Source organism: Scyliorhinus canicula, chromosome 8 (assembly GCF_902713615.1).
Source record: "Scyliorhinus canicula chromosome 8, sScyCan1.1, whole genome shotgun sequence".
Lineage (NCBI taxonomy): Eukaryota > Metazoa > Chordata > Chondrichthyes > Carcharhiniformes > Scyliorhinidae > Scyliorhinus > Scyliorhinus canicula.
Window position 1 is genome coordinate 119,741,567 of NC_052153.1, and position 23,689 is coordinate 119,765,255.

Consider the following 23,689-nt stretch of genomic DNA (forward strand, 5'->3'; position numbering starts at 1 on the left):
AAAAAGAAAAAGTGGTCTTCTGTCTCTGACGCTGGTGCAGCTGAGGCAGCAATGGGAATGACCAAACAGGAGTAGATTCACCACAATATTGTTTACCCTGAAAGATTCTGGTTATATTTTTCTGTACTACCTATGTGTTGCGAAGGTATGGAACAGATTTATTTTTGATAAAAGTTTTTATTGCTATTACATGATAACATGAGGTTTACATGGTTAAATATTATTTTAATAAATTTAGAGTACCCTATTATTTATTTTTCCAATTAAGGAGCAATTTAGCGTGGCCAATCCACCGAACTTGCACATCATAGAGTATTATAGAGTATCATAGAATTTACAGTGCAGAAGGAGGCCATTCGGCCCATCGAGTCTGCACCGGCTCTTGGAAAGAGCACCCTACCCAAGGTCAACACCTCCACCCTATCCCCATAATCCAGTAACTCCACCCAACACTAAGGGCAATTTTGGACACTAGGGGCAATTTATCATGGCCAATCCACCTAACCTGCACATCTTTGGACTGTGGGAGGAAACCGGAGCATCCGGACGAAACCCACGCACACACGGGGAGGATGTGCAGACTCCGCACAGACAGTGACCCAAGCCGGAATCGAACCTAGGACCCTGGAGTTGTGAAGCAATTGTGCTATCCACAATGCTACCGTGCTGCCCTATAGATGAGTGAAGTGGTGGGCCTGGGGGCTATGGTAGCGAATGGAACAGTGTGTAAGGCCAGTGTTTCATTTGTAAGGATGTGGCATTTGAAGATGAATTCAGTGATCCAGAGCACTCGAGTTAGGTTATTACATTTTTTTCTGTGCTGCATCCAAAGTTGGACTATTTACATTGGTACTGATGATTATCTGATCTCCAAGCCGAGTTATTGACTGTCTGTAAGGTCTCCTGAATCCATGTGGATAGGAGAACTCTTTCCTCCTATCCAGTAGCTCTACCAAGACCTTCAGTGTTTCATTAATGGGGCATGCTGTCTGCCATTTTCACTCCTCTTGCTGCTCCAGGGCTTTTCCAAAAACAGCTGCACTTACTGCAGCTGGAATCTACATTGTCATTAAAAGGTGCAGACTACCTTTGAATGGTGCTGACCTCACACAAAGTTGGGCTCCCTGCTGAAGTTGCAGCCATCCTGCATCATAAGTGGTTCGGGGCTGCTTATTTGAAGAAACAGGCAGCATAGAAACAACCAGGCACTGGTTAATCACACGTCATGATCAATGTGTTCTTTTTCAGGCTGTACCTAATTTTTCACCCTGTGTCTCCTCACCTAATTATACTGGGAGCTGACGGACTTCATTATTATTGATCTCTGTCTATGTTGGGTGGCTCACCGTGTGAATTTCATAGTGCAGATGATGCTGTTTTCACCTAACATTTATGCACTTTCCAGCAGTGAGTACATACTGATCAGATGTCACTTTATTTATTGGTCCGATAGTTCCCCCAGGTAAGATCAGGTAACACAGCACAGGCCAGGGATCAAATCCTATCTGCAATATTTTACTTCCTGTTTTGTGCCTCCACTTTTGCTGCAACCAACATCAGCTAACTCAGCGTGAAGCTGAGATCAAATCTGGGACGTTTCTGACCCGTATTCAACCACACATTGTTTGTCCTCACCGAGCCATCGGAGAAACATCATGGTATATATTTTTATAAGTGTCCATTTTTGTAATGATGCCTCCTGTTTCTGGCATCATTAAAGTCTTGTCGTGCTGATGTTCTTGACGTCAAAGCCTACAACAATACATAAAAACCCATGTAGACCTGCAGCTGACCATCACAAAACAGCAGAATTCTTCCTGCTGCATCAAAAGAAAACAAATCAGTTTCTTACACTAGCCTGACACCTTGTAGATTTAGATTTAATAGCAGCCATTCTACTTCAGAAGGAGCACTGTGGTAAGTTCTCCACATTTATCTCAACACTTTAGAGTTCCTTCCTGAACCATGAACAATATTGTAGATCGCATACCATTTACGCTGCTAGCCATTTTTCATGGCTCCATAATATTAAAATTCAATTCGATATTCATCTGCTACAACAAAGGCATTCCTAGTATAAAGATAATCTTTCAAAGTTTATGTTTGACTGCACACTCAAAATAAAGCCAAAGTAGTCTTTTATGTGCCTTTCTAAGTGGAAGTGGTCAAAGAAAAATTGAATGTATGCTTTGTGTGTCTGCAATTGGAACTAGAAACAATAATGCTGACATTCTGTAGGCAGTGAACGAGTCAATTGAAAGATTTTATCTCACAAATTTTGAGGCTTGAAATCACAATTATTATGGTAATAGCCCGATTGAGTTTTAATACCTTTATTGCAGTTTTATTTAAAAGCACAGATTAATAACAAGCAAGATCATTGCCTCCATGTGATTTCATTTCCCTCATTTATCTTTAACTTTGTATTATCTACCTATAATGAATTCTGAACTTTTATTTTAAACTCTTTTAAACTTACCTTTTTTAATTAAAAGCTATCTGTTTTCCTTCATCTCCTTCAATCCCTCACAGTTTTAGATTCAAGATAATTTTATGAAAATTCCATATCTGATGACCCAAAAGACCATGGGCAGGATTCTCTGTTTGGGAGACAAATGGCACGTTTCAGAGGACAGAAAACAAAGTCCGTTTTCGGGTGCGTTTGGCAGGGTATTTGTCGGTGGCTGCAGCACCGATATTCACCCTGTTATTCACCAGCACTTTGCCAGCTTTTTGGGACTTGGGGAGTTTTTCCCTGCCGAGGTCACATTATTGTGATTTCCAGCACTGGTGAGCTTCTCACAATGCCCTTTATGTGTCTCCTAGGACAAGGCACATAACCGGAGAGAGTGCCAGAAAATTGGAGGGGGCATCCAAGACCTTCGAGTCCAAACCCTCACAGAGCAGAGGGTTATGGAGCTAGAGGGCGGGACTGAGGAAAGGGCTGTCTCGAAAGAGGAAGTCAGCATGTGGTAACCAAGTGAGATCCCAATGCAAAATGATGTCCCTATAGCAATTGAGTCACACCTCTCCCACAGACCACTCATTCCTAGGATCTCACCATGTCTTTTATATTTTGTCTTGCAAGACCTCCTTCAGACGAAGCCGGGCCACTGCCCCACAGCCACATCCCCAGCACACCCCTGAGAACCAGTCCGGGGAAGACACCGACTTCTCCTCACTGCATTCACCTGCACCCTCCATCATCGCCGAGACTATCAACTCGGTGGGGCATTTTAGTGAAGAGGCTCGGGTGCGTGCTTCATACATGCTGCAGCGTATCAGGTGGAGGCAGGGACTTCCGAAGGAGTGGGTAGTTAGAGGGATGCCTGATTTACCAGCAAGGGCTGGTTTAGCTCACTGAGCTAAATCGCTGGCTTTTAAAACAGACCAAGCAGGCCAGCAGCACGGTTCGATTCCCATCCCAGCCTCCCCGGACAGGTGCCGGAATGTGGCGACTAGGGGCTTTTCACAGTAACTTCATTGAAGCCTACTCGTGACAATAAGCGATTTTCATTTAAGGAAACACCTTTGGTACACAGCTGTCACGCTTCTAGAAGGTATGATCCCACTTCTAGAAGGTATGATCCCACTTCAAGAAGGTCTGATCCCACTATCACTGGTAGAGATACAGACTCAGAGCCAAGATTTACAGGAGGGGGTGTCAGCGACTTTCGAGCACCCGCAGGTAAAGCTGGAGGAATCCAATCACCTTCATGCACAGGAAGAGTGCTGACAATGTTTGGTACCGAGGCCAAACAGAATGGGTGGCGGTGCAGTGGAAGGCTTGGAGCAGGACATCAGAGCCATAGAATCATAAAACCATAGAATTCTTACAGTGCAGAAGAGGCCATTCAGCCCATCGAGTCTGCACCGACCCTCTGAAAGAGCATCCTATCTAGACCCATGTCCCCATCCCATCCCCATAACCTCACCTAACCTGCACATTTTTGAACTATGAAAGGAAACCGGAGCACCCGGAGGAAGCCTACACAGACACAGGGTGAAAATGCAAACTCCACACAGACAGTCACCCAAGGTTGGAATCGAACCTAGGTCCCTGGTGCTGTGGGGCAGCAGTGCTAACCACTGTCCCACAGTGCTGCCCAATCGTGCCACCATGGGTCATGGCATCGAAGTCTTGGGGAAATCTGTGCGGTCAGTGGCTGAGTCACAGGACAGGGGAGCCCAGTCACAAGCAGACATGTACTGGGCCCGCATGAAGGTTACTGTTGTGCCCCAGAGCTTGGCCCAGTCACAAAGGACCATGGTGGAGGGCATCGAGAACATTGGTCGAGCACTGACTGACCTTGGTCAGTCACAGAGGGATATATCAGAGGCCCAGAGGGACATGGCACAGTCTCAGATCGACATTGTACATTGTAGGGAACATGACCGAGGCAGTGAGGGAATGTCTCACTCATTGAGGGACGTGTCCCCGTCTCAGTGTTCCATGCTTGAGAGCATTGCGACCATGGTTCAGGCATGAGCTGGACTCCAGGACTGTCAGCGCCAGGTGATGATGCATTCTCTGATCCTCTGGCCTCACCTCCATGCCATTGAGTAGCCCGGGGTCCATCAAGAGGAGGAAGTGAAGGTGCCCATACTGGTGCCTCCTGTAGGGTAGGTGCTGGAACACCTCAGTGCTTCTGAACCCCCCCACGCATAGGTCCGAAGGTGAGACTAGCAGCAGGCTGCCTCCATGTCTGATATGCAGTCTGAGTAGGAGCGGTAGAGCATGGATAATCAGAAAGTTAGATACCACTTATGTTGGCATGGGTGTAGCAGCTAGGTGAATGTTAGAGGCCAGGGCACAACAATGTACATAGTCACCATTAAACACTTTTCCACCAACATTGCACCCTGCCTCTATCCTCTGAAGGATGTTTGGGATGGGCTGGGCTGACTATAGAAGCTGTACTGGGTGGGGGTTGTGGGAGGTTGAGGGGGATGTTGATTTGTGGGTGAGGGCTTTTGGGGGCTCGAGGATGGAACAGGGCAGGGCCCCCATGACACCTGGATGTCCCACCTGGGGTCACCCTCAGCGAGTGGTGACAAGGTACGGGACCTGAAGTGTGAGGCCGACTTGCATGGCAGCTTACCTCAGAGTGAGCCCTAACCGCTCACCATCTCCTGAATTTTCCCCATCCCCACCATTTCCCCAAAGGACATATGGGCCCGTGAGATGGAGTGGCCAGCACATATGCAGGGATCAATGTGGAATCATAGAATTATAGAATTTACAATGGAGGCTGTCTTGTTATGCTCTTGGCGTAGCACACGCTGCTTCCTTGATGTGCATTCTGACAAAGGAAGGTTCAGACGTGGAGATAACTTCAACACGTTTATTAAACTATTAACAATTTTCCTACTCGGATTCGCCTCTCCTGTTAATCCTTCTATAGCTACTCAGACTGACGAACCAGTCTGCTACAATCCAGTTGATGGGTGTGATGTTGAATCAATCCTGTGTTTGTACTCACTGAGTGTCTCCACTGGAAAGAGGAAGATCATGTGTGCTGTGCCCTTTATATATGGGTTGGTGTAATGCCCCCCTGTGGTAGTGTCACCTCTGTGTGTATCGTGAATGCCCATTGGTCGTGCCCTATCTTACTGACCTATTGGTTGAGTGTCTGTGTGTGATGTCTCTGGTGCTCCCTCTAGTGTCTAGCTAGTATACATGTACTTACATTAACCCATTATGTGTCTACAGTGATGCATATCACCACATTCCCCCTTTTTTCGTGATACATATTTTCTGTACACTTAAAGAAAATTGAACAAAAAAAAAGGTCGATAAGCGATGTTCTGTACAAGTTATGAGAACAGTGATCACTAAACAATAAGTCCAAATCATATGTGTGAGTCCAAAACCCATCAATTATCATGGTCGAATGTCTTTCTTGTTGGGTTGGTGAGTTGGTGATTTTGACGGTGGCATGTCCTTGTGAACGCCAACAGTGACCCTGTGCATAAGGAACCAAGAAGTGGTCAAAGCACTTTTTTGTCTGATTTGGAGTCTTTTTTTCTTCCGATGCTTGTGATAGCGATGTTGGATGGCATCTGTCCTGAAAGCAAGGTTGACTGTTGGTAGTGCAGCACACATGAATTGGGAAGGTGCATTGTCCTGCCATGGGATGTACTGAGCCGAGCAGTAACAGTGTCCCTCATGGGCAGAGTCGTACCAGTCATAGTTCCATTGGTCCAGTCTTTGTCGTGCTTGCTGTCGACGATGTTGTCTTTGGTACGCATTGTGTCATTGTCTTTGATATGGTTTTCATAGGTTGTGATCTTGTGTTGGTCGATTTTGTTGCCGTGTTTGCTGCGCTTAAGGACCACACTCTGTGGATAAAACAAGTCCTTCACACAGTTACTTGTGTCAGTGTGCTTTGTGGCATCTGCTGTCACCCTGAGCGTGCCGTCACTGAGTTCGTGGCGCTCCCCATCTGGAGTCATGTCCGGCTTACTTGAATCAGCTTTGGCATTTGGTTGCTCCCCATCTGGAGTCTGGTCTGTTTCACCTGAGTCAGTGTTGGTTTGTCGATTCTCCCCCTCTGGAGTCATTTCAGGTTCACTTGAGTCAGCTGAGGCCTCTTGATGCTCCATGTCTGGAATCAAAACATTCAGGAATGCATTTGCTTGTGGAGAGGCTCGAGCGAATGAGGTTTGAAGTAACGTGGTGTCACCGGAGTCACCAGTAGTCTCACTGTGATTGTCGAGTGCTTCTGTACACACTAGCTGAGGTCTATCACATTGCACATCTTGCATGGGAAGTGGGATGCTGTCGTCACTTGTCTCACATACAGTGGATAGATCCTCAGTAGCTTCTTGTTGTTCACTTGGGCTGGGTAGACTGCCAGAGTCTTCTTCTTGTTTATGCAAGGACTGCGGTGTGGAGTCTTGCGATTCTTCTATCGTGGAGTTTGTCCACGAGCTCGCTGTTGAGTATTTCATCGCTTCCTGTGTAGAGGCTGGGACCCTTTGTGGTTTGTGGACCACTCTCTGTGTGGCAGCAGGCCGCTCTCTGTGGGCTTGTACCGCTCTCTGCCTCTTGGTGTCAGGCCACAGCATAATCCTGCACTCACGAGTCGTGATGTCGTATATGCCGGGCTGAAGATCCTCAAATCCGAAGAACGGGGTCTTGAATGCACAACACGTCTAGTTGTGGTTCGGATTTGGTACCGGGGTAGCTATCTCCCAAGGTGAAAGCTTTGTCTGAGTCGTTGTCTTCTTGGACCATATCATCATGTTTTGTGTCGGAGCTTGCATTGGGCTCGCGATGTCCAAAGAAGAATTCAAGGTCTGAGTCATAGTCTTCAAGGACTGCATCACCTCTTTGGGTGGTGCTAACTGCTTGTTGCAGGGTTCTACGGAGGTTACTTTCAGCTACTGGTCAAATGTCAGGCATTGTGCTGTCATTCCAGGTGAAAGAATCTTGTTTTACGGCTTTAAGATGTTTTTTCATGTTTTGGGACATTTCCCCTTTAAGTTGTCGTGGTCCGGGGCCTCTGACGTCACGAAGCATGTGACGTCGGTCGCAGGAAGCGATTGTGCATGCGCATATCGCTGATCCTTTACGGGGGCCTTTTTCGCAATTGCGCATACGCAGCTTCATGCGCATGCGCAAACGGATCTTCCCGTTCTGTGAGCTTCTCACGCAACTGCACATGTACAGTACCTTTACTAAGATAGCCGCTGATCAGCATTGTCGTTCTCTGCTCCGGGATCTCGGCCTCGTGGTAAGTACTGGCGCCTCTCTTACCGTTTTCTGCTGGTTTTCCTCGCAGTATTTACTGAATTTGACCAGGACTGCCTGGAAGTCGCTCCTGTTTTGCCCTTTGGAGAACTTGAATGTTTTAAAGATTTCTTCTGCATTGGCACCGGCGATGGTGAGCAGAAGCTCTGTCTTTTCGGCATCGGCCACATCTTGTAGGTCAGCTGCTACCAGAAAGATCGCAAACCTTTGCCTGAATGCACGCCAGTTTTGAGGAGATTGCCGTGGCACTTGAGCCACTGTGGAACCGGAATCTCGATCATCTTGCCTTGCTGTTGTTGCTGGTTGTCACTGTTTGCTGAGTTGTAACTACATGGATTGAAACAGTCACTCACTGGTACCATGTCTTGTTATGCTCTTGGCGTAGCATAAGCTGCTTCCTTGATGTACACTCTGACAAAGGAAGGTTCAGACATGGCGATAACATCAACACGTTTATTAAACTATTAACAAGTCTCTGACTCAGATTCGCCTCTACTGTTAATCCTTCTATAGCTACTCAGACTGATGAACCAGTCTGCTACAATCCATGTGGTGGGTGTGATGTCGAATCAACCCTGTGTCTGTACTCACTGAGTGTCTCCACTGGAAAGAGGAAGATCATGTGTGCTGTGTCCTTTATATATGGGTTGGTATAATGCCCCCCTGTGGTAGTGTCACCTCTGTGTGTATAGTGAATGCCCATTGGTCGTATCCTATCTTACTGACCTATTGGTTGAGTGTCTGTGTGTCATGTCTCTGGTGCTCCCTCTAGTGTCTAGTGTGTTTACGTGTACTTACATTAACCCCTTGTGTGTCGACAGTGATGCATCTCACCACAGAGACCATTCGGCCCATCAAGTCTGAAGTGGAGTAGTTATCCGATGAGATAAAAGCAAAAGTCAAGGTGGAGGAAGATAAACCAGATGAAGAAATGGAGGAGCCAAAATTAATTCCAGAGTTCTGGTTGACAGTTTTCAAAAATATGGATTTGCTCAGTGACATAGTACAGGAGCATGATGAGCCTGTCTTAAAGCATTTACAATATTTACAGGTGCAATTTTCAGGTGCTGGACTGCCAATGAGTTTTACTCGAGTTGATGTTTGAGCCAAATGAGTATTTCACAAATGAAGAAGTGACAAAAATATACCAGATGGAGTCGCAGCCTGATGAGTCATCCTTTTTCTTCTTTGATGAACCAGAAATGATAGGATGCACAGGATGCACGGGTATAGGGTGGATACGTGGGTTTGAGTAGGGTGATCATTGCTCGGCACAACATCGAAGGCCGAAGGGCCTGTTCTGTGCTGTACTGTTCTATGTTCTATGTTCTATGTCAGATCGACTGAAAGAAAGGAAAAAATATCGCAATGAAGACCATTAAAATGAAGCAGGCGCATAAGGGTCGGCGTACTGGTAAAAAAGATACGAAAACTGTACTAAATGACTCTTCAATTCATTTTAGTCCTCCTGCAGTTTCAGAGGATGGGAAACTGGATGAAGGTTCTCCTGCAAGACTCACTGCTGACTTTGAAATTGGTCACTTCTTGCATGAACACGTAATTCCACGAGCAGTGTAATACTTCACAGGAGAAGTTATTGCAGATGATGATGATGATTACGATGATGATGATTATGATGAGGAAAGTGAAGAGTCAGATGATGAGCTGAAAGAGGAAGACTATGAAAATTTATTTAGTTTATTTGACAACAGTGAAGAGGTGATACCAAGAAGCATCCAATCTATGAAAGAGCATGATGAGTGTGAAAGCTCTAAGAAGAAATGTGCAGATGTTGAAAGTGCGATTGCAACAGCAGACAAATTCACTGAGAGCAAATCAACTGCAAGCAGCCAACTGGTGACTGAAGGAATAATCCCCATTTTGGAGAAACTGGCTCCAGAGAAGTACGATGATTTATCCAATCAAAGTTCCTGCAGTGGATTCACAAGTACTCAAGGCCAGTCCATCAAAACACTTGTAAAAGCAACTACTACAGCAAAAGATCCAGAAGGAGCCATTGCAGCTAAGGATCCAGAAACAGCTAATACCTTGGCCGAGACCAGTAGCAAGAATGATGCTCTAGGTGCATGGGCAGGTGTGAGTGTGAACCGCATCAACTTCACAGACAATGACACTAAAGCTAAGAAGAAAAGGAGAATGAAAGAGCTGATTATAAAGAAGAGAAGGAAGGGTAAGAGTAGAGTTGAGGACACAGTTGGTTGTCTGGGTAGCAGCCGTGACAGTGAAGCCTCAAGCATAGGCAATAAGGCTAACATACAAGAACGCACACAGAGTAGGGAACATCACTTCAAAAGGCTGAAAGAGTTGGTGACTCAAAGACCAGCCCGAAAACTGGTCTTTTGAAACATGAAACAAGGTCGCCTATTTGGTCAAGCTTCAGGAGACCAACAAGAAGATGTTGTTAACCTGAAAGACTGAACGTGTAATGAACTGTGTACATGGGACACGTTTGAAATTGTTATATATATCATGTTTTGTAAAGCACAGTTAGATTTGTATATGTGTCATGTTTGAAATTATTATGCATATCATATTTTGTAAAGCAGTTATATTTGTTAAACATTCACATTTCCAAAGGAAGAGGGATGTGGCGATGCACATATGCATAGCAATGTATATAGTTGGCTGTACGACCTTCGACTTGCAGGTGGGGATGGTGATCCACCATGTGACTCCACAGATCGGCAGTTGGTAGTAAGTCATACTAGAGAACAGTTGCATTAAAAGTCGCTCCAGGAGAATTCACTCATTCTTTACTGTTTGTATCATAGATCGTTAGTTATCTTTCCATGTGTTCAGTTTGTTAATAAACTATCTTACTAGTCAAAGAACTAGATATTCTGTGTGTATCATTACCACGGCCACAACACAGAACATAACACTGAGGAGTGCCAACACCTGGTGTGCCACTGATTGAACTTGGCCACATCCATCCGTTGATGGGCCAGCTGAACTCTGAGGGTTTCAAGAGAGGCGGCAGTGGGCTCACAGATAACCAGAGGCTCTCTGAACATTTACACAACTGTCAGCAACCAAGGGCCTGTAAGAATCACCAAAGGAGTGCATTTAAAACACATACTGCAGCAATGGTGGTCTGAGCCAGGTCATCCTGATCCCGAGAGGGACAACCTGATTCCAAAGACCTGGCACCAAGTTGGTCCCCCATAGTCCCCTGAACCTTGGTCCCAGGCAGGCCCAGCAAGATTGACAATTTTGGAGAGTTTTTAAAAGTTTTCTCAGCAGCCATGATGTCCGGGCCCCATTTCTAATTACTTGCAACAATTTGCGGCTCTATAATTCAGCATAAAAGACGCGGAGCAGCGCGGAAGGGGGGAGCACACCTGTCTAACCCACTAATGATATTTAAATCCATGTGATGGTGTTGCATGGGCCCACCGGTGGGGGCGTAAACTTTGATTTCGCCGCCCGTGAGGGACCGAAACATGGTGTCGGAATCGGCGCTGGGCGTTGTGGTGGTATGAATGTGAGCACTGCCATTGGTGCAGAGCATTGGTTTCCCATTGGCTCTGGCTGGTCATGTGCCTCTCGTCCGATTGGCTGGGGCTAGTCATGTGACTGCTCACCAATTGGTCGGGAGGCAATAAGTGCCCAGAGTTCCCGAGGTCGGCCTGTCTCTGTAGTCGATCACCGGGCTAACTACTAACTGATTAAAGCCACAGTTTGGATCTTCATTGTGTCTCGAGTCCAATTGATGGTACATCAATTTAATCAGCTAGAATTTTGGAATGGAGCTACGCATCAAGCCTGACTGCCTCCGCACCAGCCCGCATGCTTCAAATGCGTCTGCAATCTTTAAACACTGGCAGGCGTGTTTTAACAGTTACCTGACAACTGCAGCCAGCAAGCCCACGAAGGAGGAGAAACTCCACATCCTCCACTCATGCGTGGGCACAGCGATCTACTCTATGATAGAGGACGAAAACGATTATGATGCAGCCATGGAGATTCTCAAAAGACATTTTCTCCGGCCGGTCAACAAAGTATACGCACGGCATCTCCTGACGACTAAACAACAGTTCCCTGGTGAGTCACTCGACAAGTTTTACCAGGCCCTCACAGCTCTAGGGAGAATGTACGTCTGTGCGCCCCGCGGAGTCTGCACATCCACCCCGTGTGTGCGTGGGTTTCCTCCGGGTGCTCCGGTTTCCTCCCACAGTCCAAAGATGTGCAGGTTAGGTGGATTGGCCATGATAAATTGCCCTTAGTGTCCAAAATTGCCCTTAGTGTTGGGTGGGGTTGCTGGGTTATGGGGAAAGGGTGGAGGTGTTAACCTTGGGTAGGGTGCTCTTTCCAAGAGACGGTGCATAATCAATGGGCCGAATGGCCTCCTTCTGCACTGTACATTCAATGGTTCTATGGTTCTATGGTCTCCAAGTTTCGGTGACTGAGCACATGGAACTTTTAATTAGAGACGCTTACGTTGCTGGCATGCAATCCCCCTCTATCCACCAATGATTGCTGGAGAAGAACGCCCTCAGCCTAGCTGAGGCACGGACCCTTGCAACCTCCCTGGGGGTCACTGACCTGAATGCCCGCACATACGCCTCCGGCCGCGCAGCAACCCCCTGGACTTCATGGCATGCGCCACCCCGTCCTCCGTGGATCCTGACCCCCTGCCCCCCAGGCCTGCGCTGCGGGTCGCTCTGACAAACGAGCGGGGCCCCGCTGCTATTTTTGTGGCGTCTCGAAGCACCCCCGCCCGCGCTGCCCGGCCCGCTCCGCTCTGTGTATGAGCTGCGGGAAGAAGGGCCACTACGCGGCGGTCTGCCAGACCAAGTCGGTCGCTGCTGTTCCGCACAGCGACCGTGGATCGCCCCCCCCCGGGCCCCCCTAGGGCACAGCACCGTGCACCGACCTCTCCGGCCCACCTCCCGGCCCCCGCAACTGCCCCATGGTCCTCCCGACCCTCGCTCCCGGCTGCCCTGACCGGCCCACACACGCCGCTGACACTGCCCCCAGCCGCCACGAGGTTCTCACAGGCGCCGCAATCTTGGGCCCCGGACGCCATGTGCGGGCCATGGGTGCCACCACCTTGGGGCCCCGGCTCCACGTGCGGGTCCTGTGCGCCGCCATCTTGGGGCCCCGGCTCCACGTGTGGGTCCAGGGCGCCGCCATATTGGGACCCCGATTCCACGTGCGGGTCCTGGGCGCCGCCATCTTGGGCCAACACGGAAGGCCCTGCCAGCGATTACTCTACCACCGAGGATGACCTGGAACTCTCGCCTCGACTTGCTTCCATCATACTCGACCAGTCACGACCACGCACGCCCGCCAAGGCTACGACAACGATCCAGCTCAACGGACACAAAACGAGATGCCTGCTGGACTCCGGGAGCACGGAAAGTTTCGTCCACCCCGACACGGTAAGACGCTGCGTGCTCCCCATCCATCCAGTTAAGCATAAGATTGAATTGGCCTTGGGTTCGCACTCCGTCCAAATCACCGGGTGCTGCATAGCGGACCTCACGGTCCAGGGGAGGATTTTCAAAAACTTCAAACTCCTCATTCTCCCTCGTCTATGCGCTCCGGCACTCTTGGGCCTAGATTTCCCCAACCTGCAGAGCTTGACCTTCCAATTCGGCGGCCCTATTCCCCCCCTTACTGTTTGCAGCTTCGCGTCCCTCAAAGTGGACCCCCCTTCCTTGTTTGCTAATCTCACCCCAGATTGTAAACCTGTCGCCACTCGGAGCAGACGATACAGTGCCCAGGACCGGACCTTCATCGGGTCCAAGGTCCAGAGGCTCCTTAAGGAAGGAGTTATCGAGGCCAGCAACAGTCCCTGGCGAGCCCAAGTGCTGGTAGTTCGGACTGGGGAGAAAAACCGGATGGTCATTGATGACAGTCAGACCATCAACAGGTTTACGCAGCTGGGCGCGTATCCTCTCCCCCGTATTTCCGACCTGGTTAACAGGATCGCTAAATACAAAGTCTTCTCCACGGTGGACCTTAAGTCCGCCTACCACCAGCTCCCCATCCGCGCGAGTGACCGAAAGTACATCGCGTTTGAGGCAGATGGGCGCCTCTACCACTTCCTCAGGGTTCCATTCGGTGTCACAAATGGAGTCTCGGTCTTCCAACGGGAGATGGACCGAATGGTCGACAAGCACGGTTTACGGGCCACCTTCCCGTATCTCGATAACGTCACCATCTGCGGCCATGACCAGCAGGACCACGACATCAACCTCCAAAAATTCCTCCGAACCGCAAAATTCCTTAATTTAACTTACAATAAGGATAAGTGTGTGTTTAGCACCGACCGTCTAGCCATCCTCGGCTACATAGTGCGTAACAGAGTGATAGGCCCCGATCCCGAACGCATGCGCCCCCTGATGGAACTTCCCCTCCCCAATTCCCTCAAATCCCTCAAACGCTGCCTTGGCTTCTTCTCATATTACGCCCAGTGGGTCCCCAATTACGCCGATAAAGCCCGCCCCCTCATCCAGTCCACCTCCTTTCGCCTGTCAATGGAGGCCCGCCAGGCCTTTAGCCGCATCAAAGCGGATATCGCAAAGGCCACGATGCATGCTATCGACGAGTCCCTCCCATTCCAGGTCAAGAGCGACGCGTCTGACGTAGCTCTGGCGGCCACCCTCAACCAAGCGGGCAGACCCGTGGCCTTCTTCTCACGAACCCTCCACGCTTCCGAAATCCGCTATTCCTCGGTGGAAAAGTAGGCACAGGTCATAGTCGAAGCTGTGCGATATTGGAGGCACTATCTGGCCGGCAGGAGGTTTACCTTCCTCACAGACCAACGGTCAGTAGCTTTCATGTTCGATAATGCACAGAGGGGCAAGATCAGGAACGTCAAGATCTTGCGGTGGCGGATCGAGTTGTCCACATACAACTACGATACCTTGTATCGTCCTGAGAAGCTCAATGAGCCTCCTGATGCCCTATCCCGTGGTCCCTGCGCCAGTGCGCAGATTGACCGCCTCCGCTCCCTCCACACGGACCTCTGCCATCCAGGGGTCAGCCGTTTTTACCATTTTATTAAGACCCGCAACCTGCCCTACTCCATTGAGGAGGTCAGGACCGTCACTAGGGACTGCCACGTCTGCGCCTAGTGCAAACCGCACTTCTACTACCCCGAACGAGCGCATCTGATCAAGGCATCCCGCCCCTTTGAACGTCTCAGTATAGACTTCAAGGGTCCCCTCCCTCCAACAACCGTAACACATATTTCTTGAGTGTGATCGACGAATACTCCCGCTTCCCTTTCGCCATTCCCTGTCCCGACATGACCACAACAACCGCCATCAAGGCCCTCCTCTCCATCTTCTCCCTGTTCGGTTACCCCGCGTACATCCACAGCGACCGGGGGTCCTCTTTTATGAGTGATGAACTGCGTCAATTCCTGCTGAGCAGGGGCATAGCCTCTAGCAGGATGACCAGTTACAACCCCCGGGTTAACGGTCAGGTCGAGCGGGAGAATGGCACCATCTGGAAGACCATCCTGCTGGCCCTACGGTCCAGAGATCTCCCTATCCCCTGTTGGCAAGAGGTCATCCCCGACGGCCTGCATTCAATCCGGTTGCTCCTCTGTACCACCACTAATCAAACACCTCATGAACGTCTTCTTGTTTTCCCCAGGGAGTCGTCCTCAGGATCCCCTCTCCCCACCTGGCTGGCCACCCCCGGGCCCATCTTGCTCCGGAAGCATGTACAGGTGCACAAGTCCGACCCATTGGTTGAGCGAGTCCAGTTACTCCACGCCAACCCGCAATATGCGTACGTGGAGTATCCCGACGGTCGGCAGGATACGGTCTCGCTTCAGGACCTGGCACCCGCCGGCGTGCGGCCTTCTCCCCCTACATCAACACCTCCCCCCCAACTCCAATTCCCCCCAGCACCCCCCGCGCCCCCACGTCCCAGCGCACATGCCCACTCTCCCCCGATTACAGCGTCTCCACCACCGGCCCGGGGTACGGAGACACATCTACGACCGATGCTCCTGGAGGGAAGGACGACCATCGGCCCGACGTCACCGGCTCCACTACGACGGTCCACCAGAACACCACGGGCACCCGACAGACTGATCATGTCCATCTGATGCGACCGTGAGACATTTGTTTTGGACTTTGTTGTTATTCTGCTGTACCTTAAGTAGTAGTAGTATTGATTTTTTGCCACGAGCCAGTGGGCAGCCTACCTTTCCCGATTTTCGCTTCTCATACCACCAATCCTCGGACCCCTCCCCCTCTCTCTCTTCCACTTACACACCCCCCCGCCTTCTTTCTCCACAAGGGGTGAATGTGGTGGTATGAATGTGAGCACTGCCATTGGTGCAGAGCATTGGTTTCCATATTGGCTCTGGCTGGTCATGTGCCTCTCGTCCAATTGGCTGGGGCTAGTCATGTGACTGCTCACCAATTGGTCGAGAGGCAAGTAGACCCCGCCTCCGAGGTGGGGTATAAGTACCCAGAGTTCCCGGCGGTCAGCCTTTCTCTGTAGTCGACCACCGGGCTAACAACTAGCTAATTAAAGCCACAGTTTGGATCTTCATCGTGTCTCGAATCCAATTGATGGTACATCAGGCGTAAACCTCAATTTGTCAATTTTGCCCGATTCTCCGCCTAATCGCAATACGCATTTCCGGCGTTGCGAAGCAGAGGATCCAGCCGCATTTCACACCTCAGGGGGTGAACTTTGATTTGGACAAGAAATACAACAGGTGATATCGCAATGGTTCTGAACCTCTACTCGATTCTATTGAAGTCAGTGGAACTGGACACCGGGTGGGCAGTTGTGTAACAATCACTTGATGTGATACCGTTTGTTGCATATTCCTTCCCCTCATCAAATTGCAATCTCTAATCTCTTGCTGCTCGGGCAGTTGGGGTTAATTTTGCTTTGTGCGATGATGTAAAAATCGGCAACCTCCTACACATCTGTCCTGAGATGGTAATGGAGATGTAAAAGGACCCTGCTGAGTCCAAAAATTGGAAAGGTAAAACATTCATTGGGATTTGTCAGTTTTTAGATGTGTGTGTACTTTTTTAAATCCATTATTGCAACAATTAGAACAAATTTCAAGACACATCAATATTATGGCACAATATTGGCAAGAGCATACCAAGCCCGCAGCACATAGTAAGTCGGACGGCATTGTTTCAGCCAACACGGGCCACATGATGTCCAAAGTTTGTTTAATATTCTACCAGACTGCAGGCCATGATGCAGTAACACGGGCCCCCAAGTGCCCAAAGCTACGCCATTGCCAATTGATTTCTGTCCCAGTTGCATCAGGCAGAGTGCAGATTGATTTTTTGTAATCGCAGGAGTTGCTGAGATACAAAAGGGACCACAGAATTTCTCCAAGGGCATGTCGAGTAGTTGAAGTGCTACAGCTGCTGTTGGGGGCTGGGTGGTGGGGACAAAAGGTAATTATTTATCAGCTTATGTTATCAACACGATGTCAGGGCAGGAACCGAAGTTCACATTTTTAACATCCAGTTTCCTGACAACATACTGATAGGTAATGAGGATTCAGAGCACCCTGTAGTTAGAGGCTGACTACTTACTTCTCACCTGTCTGTCTGTCCTTTTTATGAATGCCTTCATGACAATGAAAAATTGCCTATCATCAGCATGTAAAAATAAAACAAAATTGGCTTATTTCAAATGCATTTACTTTTGTTAGACTCATTCAATTCTGTATGTTTTCCAGCTAATCTTAATTGATTTTAACCATACACACTAGTTTAAACTGGTTTGTGAAAACTACTTCCCTCAATAGGTTTGAATGTGGAATACATGATCAGTGTACAGCTGGTTGAATTATCTTTTTGAAAGGTTTGATTATTGAAGCAATCTATGTTTTTCATAGGCAATGTACTCAAAATATTAATGAAGAAAAACAATTTATTGTTTCAGCCGTGCCAGTAGTCGAAGGAGTGGCAGAGGAATGCTCTTGTGCATGTAATTGGAATTGTAAATGCAGAATCCAAAACAGGATCTTAAAAATCTGGCAGATGTTCAACCCTGGCTGCCTTTATTTCCTGTCTGAAGCTGCTGAATTCAGTCAGGGGAACGCAGCTACAATATGGAGACAGGGAAATAAACATTGGTGTGGGCTAGCTTGTGGTTCAGCCCTTGGGAAGTTACACAATTCAATAGGCCTGAAAACGGGTGCATGGCTCACATGTGTGATTAAGCCATGTCCATTTTCTTCAATGCAGGTAGCATACTAAAGTCATGCTGTCTTCTTACTTACACATTTGCAGCATACAGCCAGCACCAAGCATGGTGGAGGGGGTGGGGGGGGGGGGGGGGGGGGGGGGGGGGTGGCGGGAGTGAAATTGTGAGAGGTTCGCCCAAGTCCAACGTAGCCTGTACTGCTTAAAGTCAGTGTGGACCTCTGACAGGAGATGTGCATCTTTACTGGAACACATGTTGGAAATCAGTTTAGGAATGAGTGTCCCCTGAGAAGGAGCTACGAATTCACAATATGGCAGAGAACAGGCTCCATGGTTCTCTGACACAGCACTTGAGGCCCTAATGCAGGAGATGTTCAGGTGGGGAGGTGCCCCCTATCCATAGGGGACCAGGAGACTCCAGAAGCTGTGAAGGCAATGGGAACAGGTAGCCATTGCTGTCAATGCCAGTAGTCTAGCGCTGAGAACCTAGATTCAGTGTTACAAGAAGCTCAATTATTTCACAGGAGCGGTCAAGGTCACTGAGCACATCTTCTAATGTCATAACTGAACCATCAATCTCATACATTGCTTCACACTACAGCCCTTCCCTCTCCCCATCTTGGCTTCATTAATAAAATTCTCTCTCAACCATACCTCACCTTCATAGATTCACCTCAACTCTCACATTTAGCATTGCTGCAAGCCTAGCAGGCACATCTCACACCGTGCACACACTGCCAGCTGTTCAACCATGACAGAACCCTCAAACATATTTCACCACAATCACTGGCGCTCCTCCTTCTGTATGGAAGGACATGTTGGTGCACAACTGCAGGCAGAAACACTAAACTGCCTGGGGACAGAAATGGCTGTGTGTCTTCACTCTGTTGTAGGGAACAATGCTCAGCATCATTGGAGTATCAACGACTAAGGCCATAGCCAGTAGGAGGATTGAAAACACCAAAGATGACAGCTAGCTCATACCTGGTCCTCCTTCCCACATCCAATTTCCCCCTTAACTGATAAACATTTCTGACCTGCATGATCCAACACCAATGTCCTAGTGCAGGAAGCTTGTAGCTCTTTGGTAATCAGCATGCCAGGGTGGATTGAATGATCTTCTGCATCATAAATCTTCTTGATTTCTAGGACCTGGTCAGGCAGAAGTGCAGAAGCAAGATATAGATGAGGAAGAAGAGACTGTTGAAGAAGAAACATGGTAACTCAATCTCAGCACGGTAGCATGGTGGTTAGCATAAATGCTTCACAGCTCCAGGGTCCCAGGTTCGATTCCCGGCTGGGTCACTGTCTGTTCTATGTTCTATGTTCTAAGTCAACTCTCATGCAGACACTGACACTATGCACACTTTAGTGATTAGCCTACATGTGGGACCTGCATGTGGTGAGATCCCAGGAATGAGTGGCCTGCAGCCAGGACAGGGACAAATGTAATGCAGTTACCAGAAACAATTTTTTATTGAGCTAGTTGTTGTCATCTGAAATGTACCACCTGAAAAGATGATCGAAAGATATCTGGTAAATACATTAAAAAAAATTGAATAACGATTTGTAGGGAAACAATGTATAGGGTTATGAGAAAGGAGCAAGGGAATAGACCAATTGGACAGCTCCACCAAAACGTTTACATTGGCACAATGGCCAATTGGCGGATTGCTCAGTCATTCTATAACTTTATGAATCTAAGCTGTATATTAGTAACCTCTCTATGGTTGGCTCCCTAAAACTGCCTGTAGTACTCCTGCTGCGGCTCGTCCATTGTCACATAGAAATTCTCATGGTGATGGACAGTTCCCAACCAATGCTTGACAATTGCCACGAGGGACAAAATATAACCTTATGTTACATTGATGTGGGGTTGCTGCAACAGCAAACCTGTCTGCTCAGTCAGATGCAAATAGGACTAATCCTCTGCAGTCAGGAATAATGTTGTTTACAATATTTTTTGAGAAGGATTCTGCTGCTCTCTTGATGAGGTTACAATGGAAGATTAGGATGAATGACCAGCACAAAAAACTCAGGGCCAACATATTAAGTCTTACTTAAATGGATGTAACATTTACTCCCTTCAAATTCCACTTAATGCAAACAAGGCTAGTCCTAAGAATAATAACCTTTGATATCCAAAGACCTGGACTTCTGCTCCAGCATTGGAATTCCCTCCCTAAATTGCTTTGCCTCTCTAATCCTCTTTAAAAACTACCACTTTGACCAAGCTTTTGGTCAATGACTCTCTTGATGACTCCTTATGTGGCTCGGTGTGAAATTTTGTTTGATAACACCCCTGTGAAATACTTTTGGATGGTTTAAGACATTAAAAGATCAATATCAGTGAAAGTTGTAGTAAATAGTCCGAGCATACGATTTTATCTGATTGAATTTGCCAGAAAATGTGAGATTGAAAAATTCTAACCCAGTAAATGTCCATCTTAACCTAATTAAATTTCATTCATAAAAAAGACTTCTAAAGTTTGATTTCTTAAAAGGTCACATCTCATCATCTCATAGGTGTTAGAAATTGCCGTGAGCCATGAGTCACTTCATTGTACATTGTAAGTGTTGCTAATAATGCACCTTAAAAATGAGACAACTAAGATAGCATCTACTTTCAATCAGATAATAGAACAAATAGAATGTGAAAGAAATACTTTAGATCTGAAATCTAGTCACAATAATGACCTTTATTTATGGTAAGACACAGTTAAAGGAAACTATCTAGAATTAGTTTGATGAATAATGCATAATTAAATGCATTATTTAAAAGGTCATAAAAGTGCATAATTTAAAAGGCCAATTGCCTTTTTATTTTTTATTTTAAGGTTTTAATGTTACCTGACACAAATTGATATGTAGCCTACTCCATGTATTTCAGCCTTTTTAAAAATACATCAGAAGTACCTCAGGTTAATAGGCTGTTATTGATTATTGTACAGTTCTGAGCACTGCACTGAAAATCCATTTTCTAAATAGCTGGAACTTGCAACATCGGTGGAGCGCATTATTTCTTGTGAAAGTTCACCAGATGTGCACTTGTGATCCCAGGACATACAAGGCTATGGGCCAAGTGCTGGAAAATAGGATTAGAATGGTTAGGTGATTGTTTCTGACTGGCGCAGTCGCGATGGGCCAAAGGGCCTTTTCTGTGCTTTATGATTCTATGACAAGCACCCTTACGGTGCTGTATGATTCTATGACAAGCTTTAAAGATTTCAATATCATGTTTTGACTGGCTGTAAAATAAAATCATAACACATTATTCCCAATTCATGATCAACGTTTCCTCTGCATTGTCTACATGAGGAGAAACTCACCCACTGCAAGTGAATACCAGAACATCACTTGTACAGAGCCCAATGATTTTCCAACAGGGGCGGCACAGTGGCACAGTGGATAGCACTGCTGCCTTACAGCGCCAGGGACCGGGTTCAATTCTGGCCTTGGGTAACTGTGTGCAGTTTGCACTTTCTCCCCGTGTCTGCGTGGGGTTTCTCCGGGTGCTCCGGTTTCCTCCCACAGTCTACAATGTATAGGTTAGATGGATTGGCCATGATAAATTGCCCATTAGTGTCCAAAAAAATGTTTCTGTAGGGTTGCTGGGTTACGGGGAAAGGGTGCCACGGCTTTTATGGGAGAGGAATTCTTGAGTTTCATGCAGACGAATGGCATCCACCACATTCGAACGGTCCCTTATCATCCGGCCTCGGATGGCCGGCAGAAAGAGGGGTATAAACTTTTAAATCTGCAATGTGAAAGCAACCAGATAGGCCATTGCACCTCAAATCAACTAATTTTCTCCTTTCGTACGATACCACCTCTCACGTTAGTACTGGGGTCACACCAGCGGAGCTAATAATTGTTATCACCTTTGTACTTGGTTAGACCTGGTATTCCCCAATTTGGCAGGGAGGGTGGAGGCAAGGCAAGGCTTCCAAATGAAGGATCACAATTCATTGAAAGGTATCAGATCGTTTAAAACTAGAACTTTGAATCTGATACATTGTGGGTATATGGTAAAGTTGTGGCAAAATCTGGTCCTGTCTCAGATCTGGTGGACTTACAAGGGAGACGGGTGCAGAATCATATAGTCCACATAAGGAGCAAAGAGGCTGCAACCCCAAAGACTGAATAAGAGCATCGGGTGGGCACTACCAACACCCTTTTGGTGGATCCTGAAGCACGAGGACAGCACAGTACCACAAGTGGCTAGCACTGTGGCTTCACAGTGCCAGAGTCCCAGGTTCGATTCCCCGCTGGGACACTCTCTGTGCGAGTCTGCACGTTCTCCCCATGCCTGCGTGGGTTTCCTCCAGGTGTTCTGATTTCCTCCCACAGTCCAAAGACGGGCAGGGGGCAGCACGGTGGAGCAGTGGTTAGCATTGCTGCCTCACAGCGCCGAGGACCCAGGTTCGCTCCCGGCTCTGGGTCACTGTCTGTGTGGAGTTCGCGCATTCTCCCCGTTTTTGCGTGGGTTTCACCCCCACAACCCAAGGATGTGCAGGGTAGGTGGATTGGCCATGCTAAATTGCCCCTTAATTGGAAAAAATATAAATTTAAAAAAAAAATAAAGATGTAGAGGTTAGGTGGATTGGCCATGCTAAATTGCCTTTTGTGTCCCAAAAAAAGGTTAGAAGGGGTTATTGGGTTACAGGGATAGGGTGGAAGTGAGGGCTTTAGTGGGTCGGTGCAGACTCGATGGGCCGAATGGCCTCCTTCTGCACTGTATGTTCTATGTTCTATGTTCAGAGCAGGTCCCTCGCACTACTCCTGAGGGGACTGGAGAGGGGTGCACCCCCACTCACCTGTCGAGACCTCAAAGGAACCTCTTTCTGCTGACAAAGACACTGCCTCACTGGTGGAGGAAACACTACAGAACTGAGGCGTTCCACCGGACCTAGGAAATCTCTTGATAGACTCACTTTGTGAAGGACAGTACAATACTATATATGTCAAGGAGCATAAGGGGGGAGGGATGTGGTAGCATGGCCCCTTTAAGGGGCGACCTTTCACCCCGCACGTGACCCACTCGGAGCTTATCGTTTTGGAGCGTGCGCATTCCGACCAATGGGGAAAAAGTGTGTGGCTCTGTGAGCAGGGGCCCGGGCAATCTGGACCTGGGAGTCAAGGAGTAAAGACCTTATAGCTCTTATGTCCCAGTATATAGTTGAACCTTATTGTTGTTTCCAAGAAACCTCTTTGTTATATAAGACTCCTCAGTGATACCTCACGCTATTACAGATTTAATTGATTACAAACTTCTGTTGCCTTTACAATAACAGCAGAACTAGCAAACAAATCAAATCTTCCTCCATATATAATATCACTAATGTACAGACATTAGAGAATATCTTACAATGCTGTGTTTTAATAGATTTTAATATGTGTTTCAATAAAGTTTCCAATGTAAACATTGTACAAGAGTGTCATTGATGTACATTGCACATATATCCTGTGTCTCCATGGAAACAGAATGTGGCATATTTTGCTATTGTTCTATAAAAATGAATGCATCCAAAAAAAGTTACATTTTTTGCATTTACAAATATAAATATTTCCTGTTGATCAATAAAGCAGGAGTAGTTCTTTTGTTCAATGTTATGCATGGGTGTTACATAATTTTCACATGAAATTGTAGAAACAATTAGGTAGAATGTTTCTTTTTATCACACAGCTTGAAATTTGTTGTAATTTTTCTTAATGTGTTTTTTCATATTTCAGTTCTGAGTGTGTTAAAACATAG

At 47.4% G+C, this 23,689-nt stretch overlaps 1 pseudogene; it reads left to right on the forward strand.

Annotated features, from left to right (window-relative positions):
* Window positions 1-4,120: 4,120 nt before the first annotated feature.
* LOC119969913 lies at window positions 4,121-23,689 on the forward strand (annotated as a pseudogene).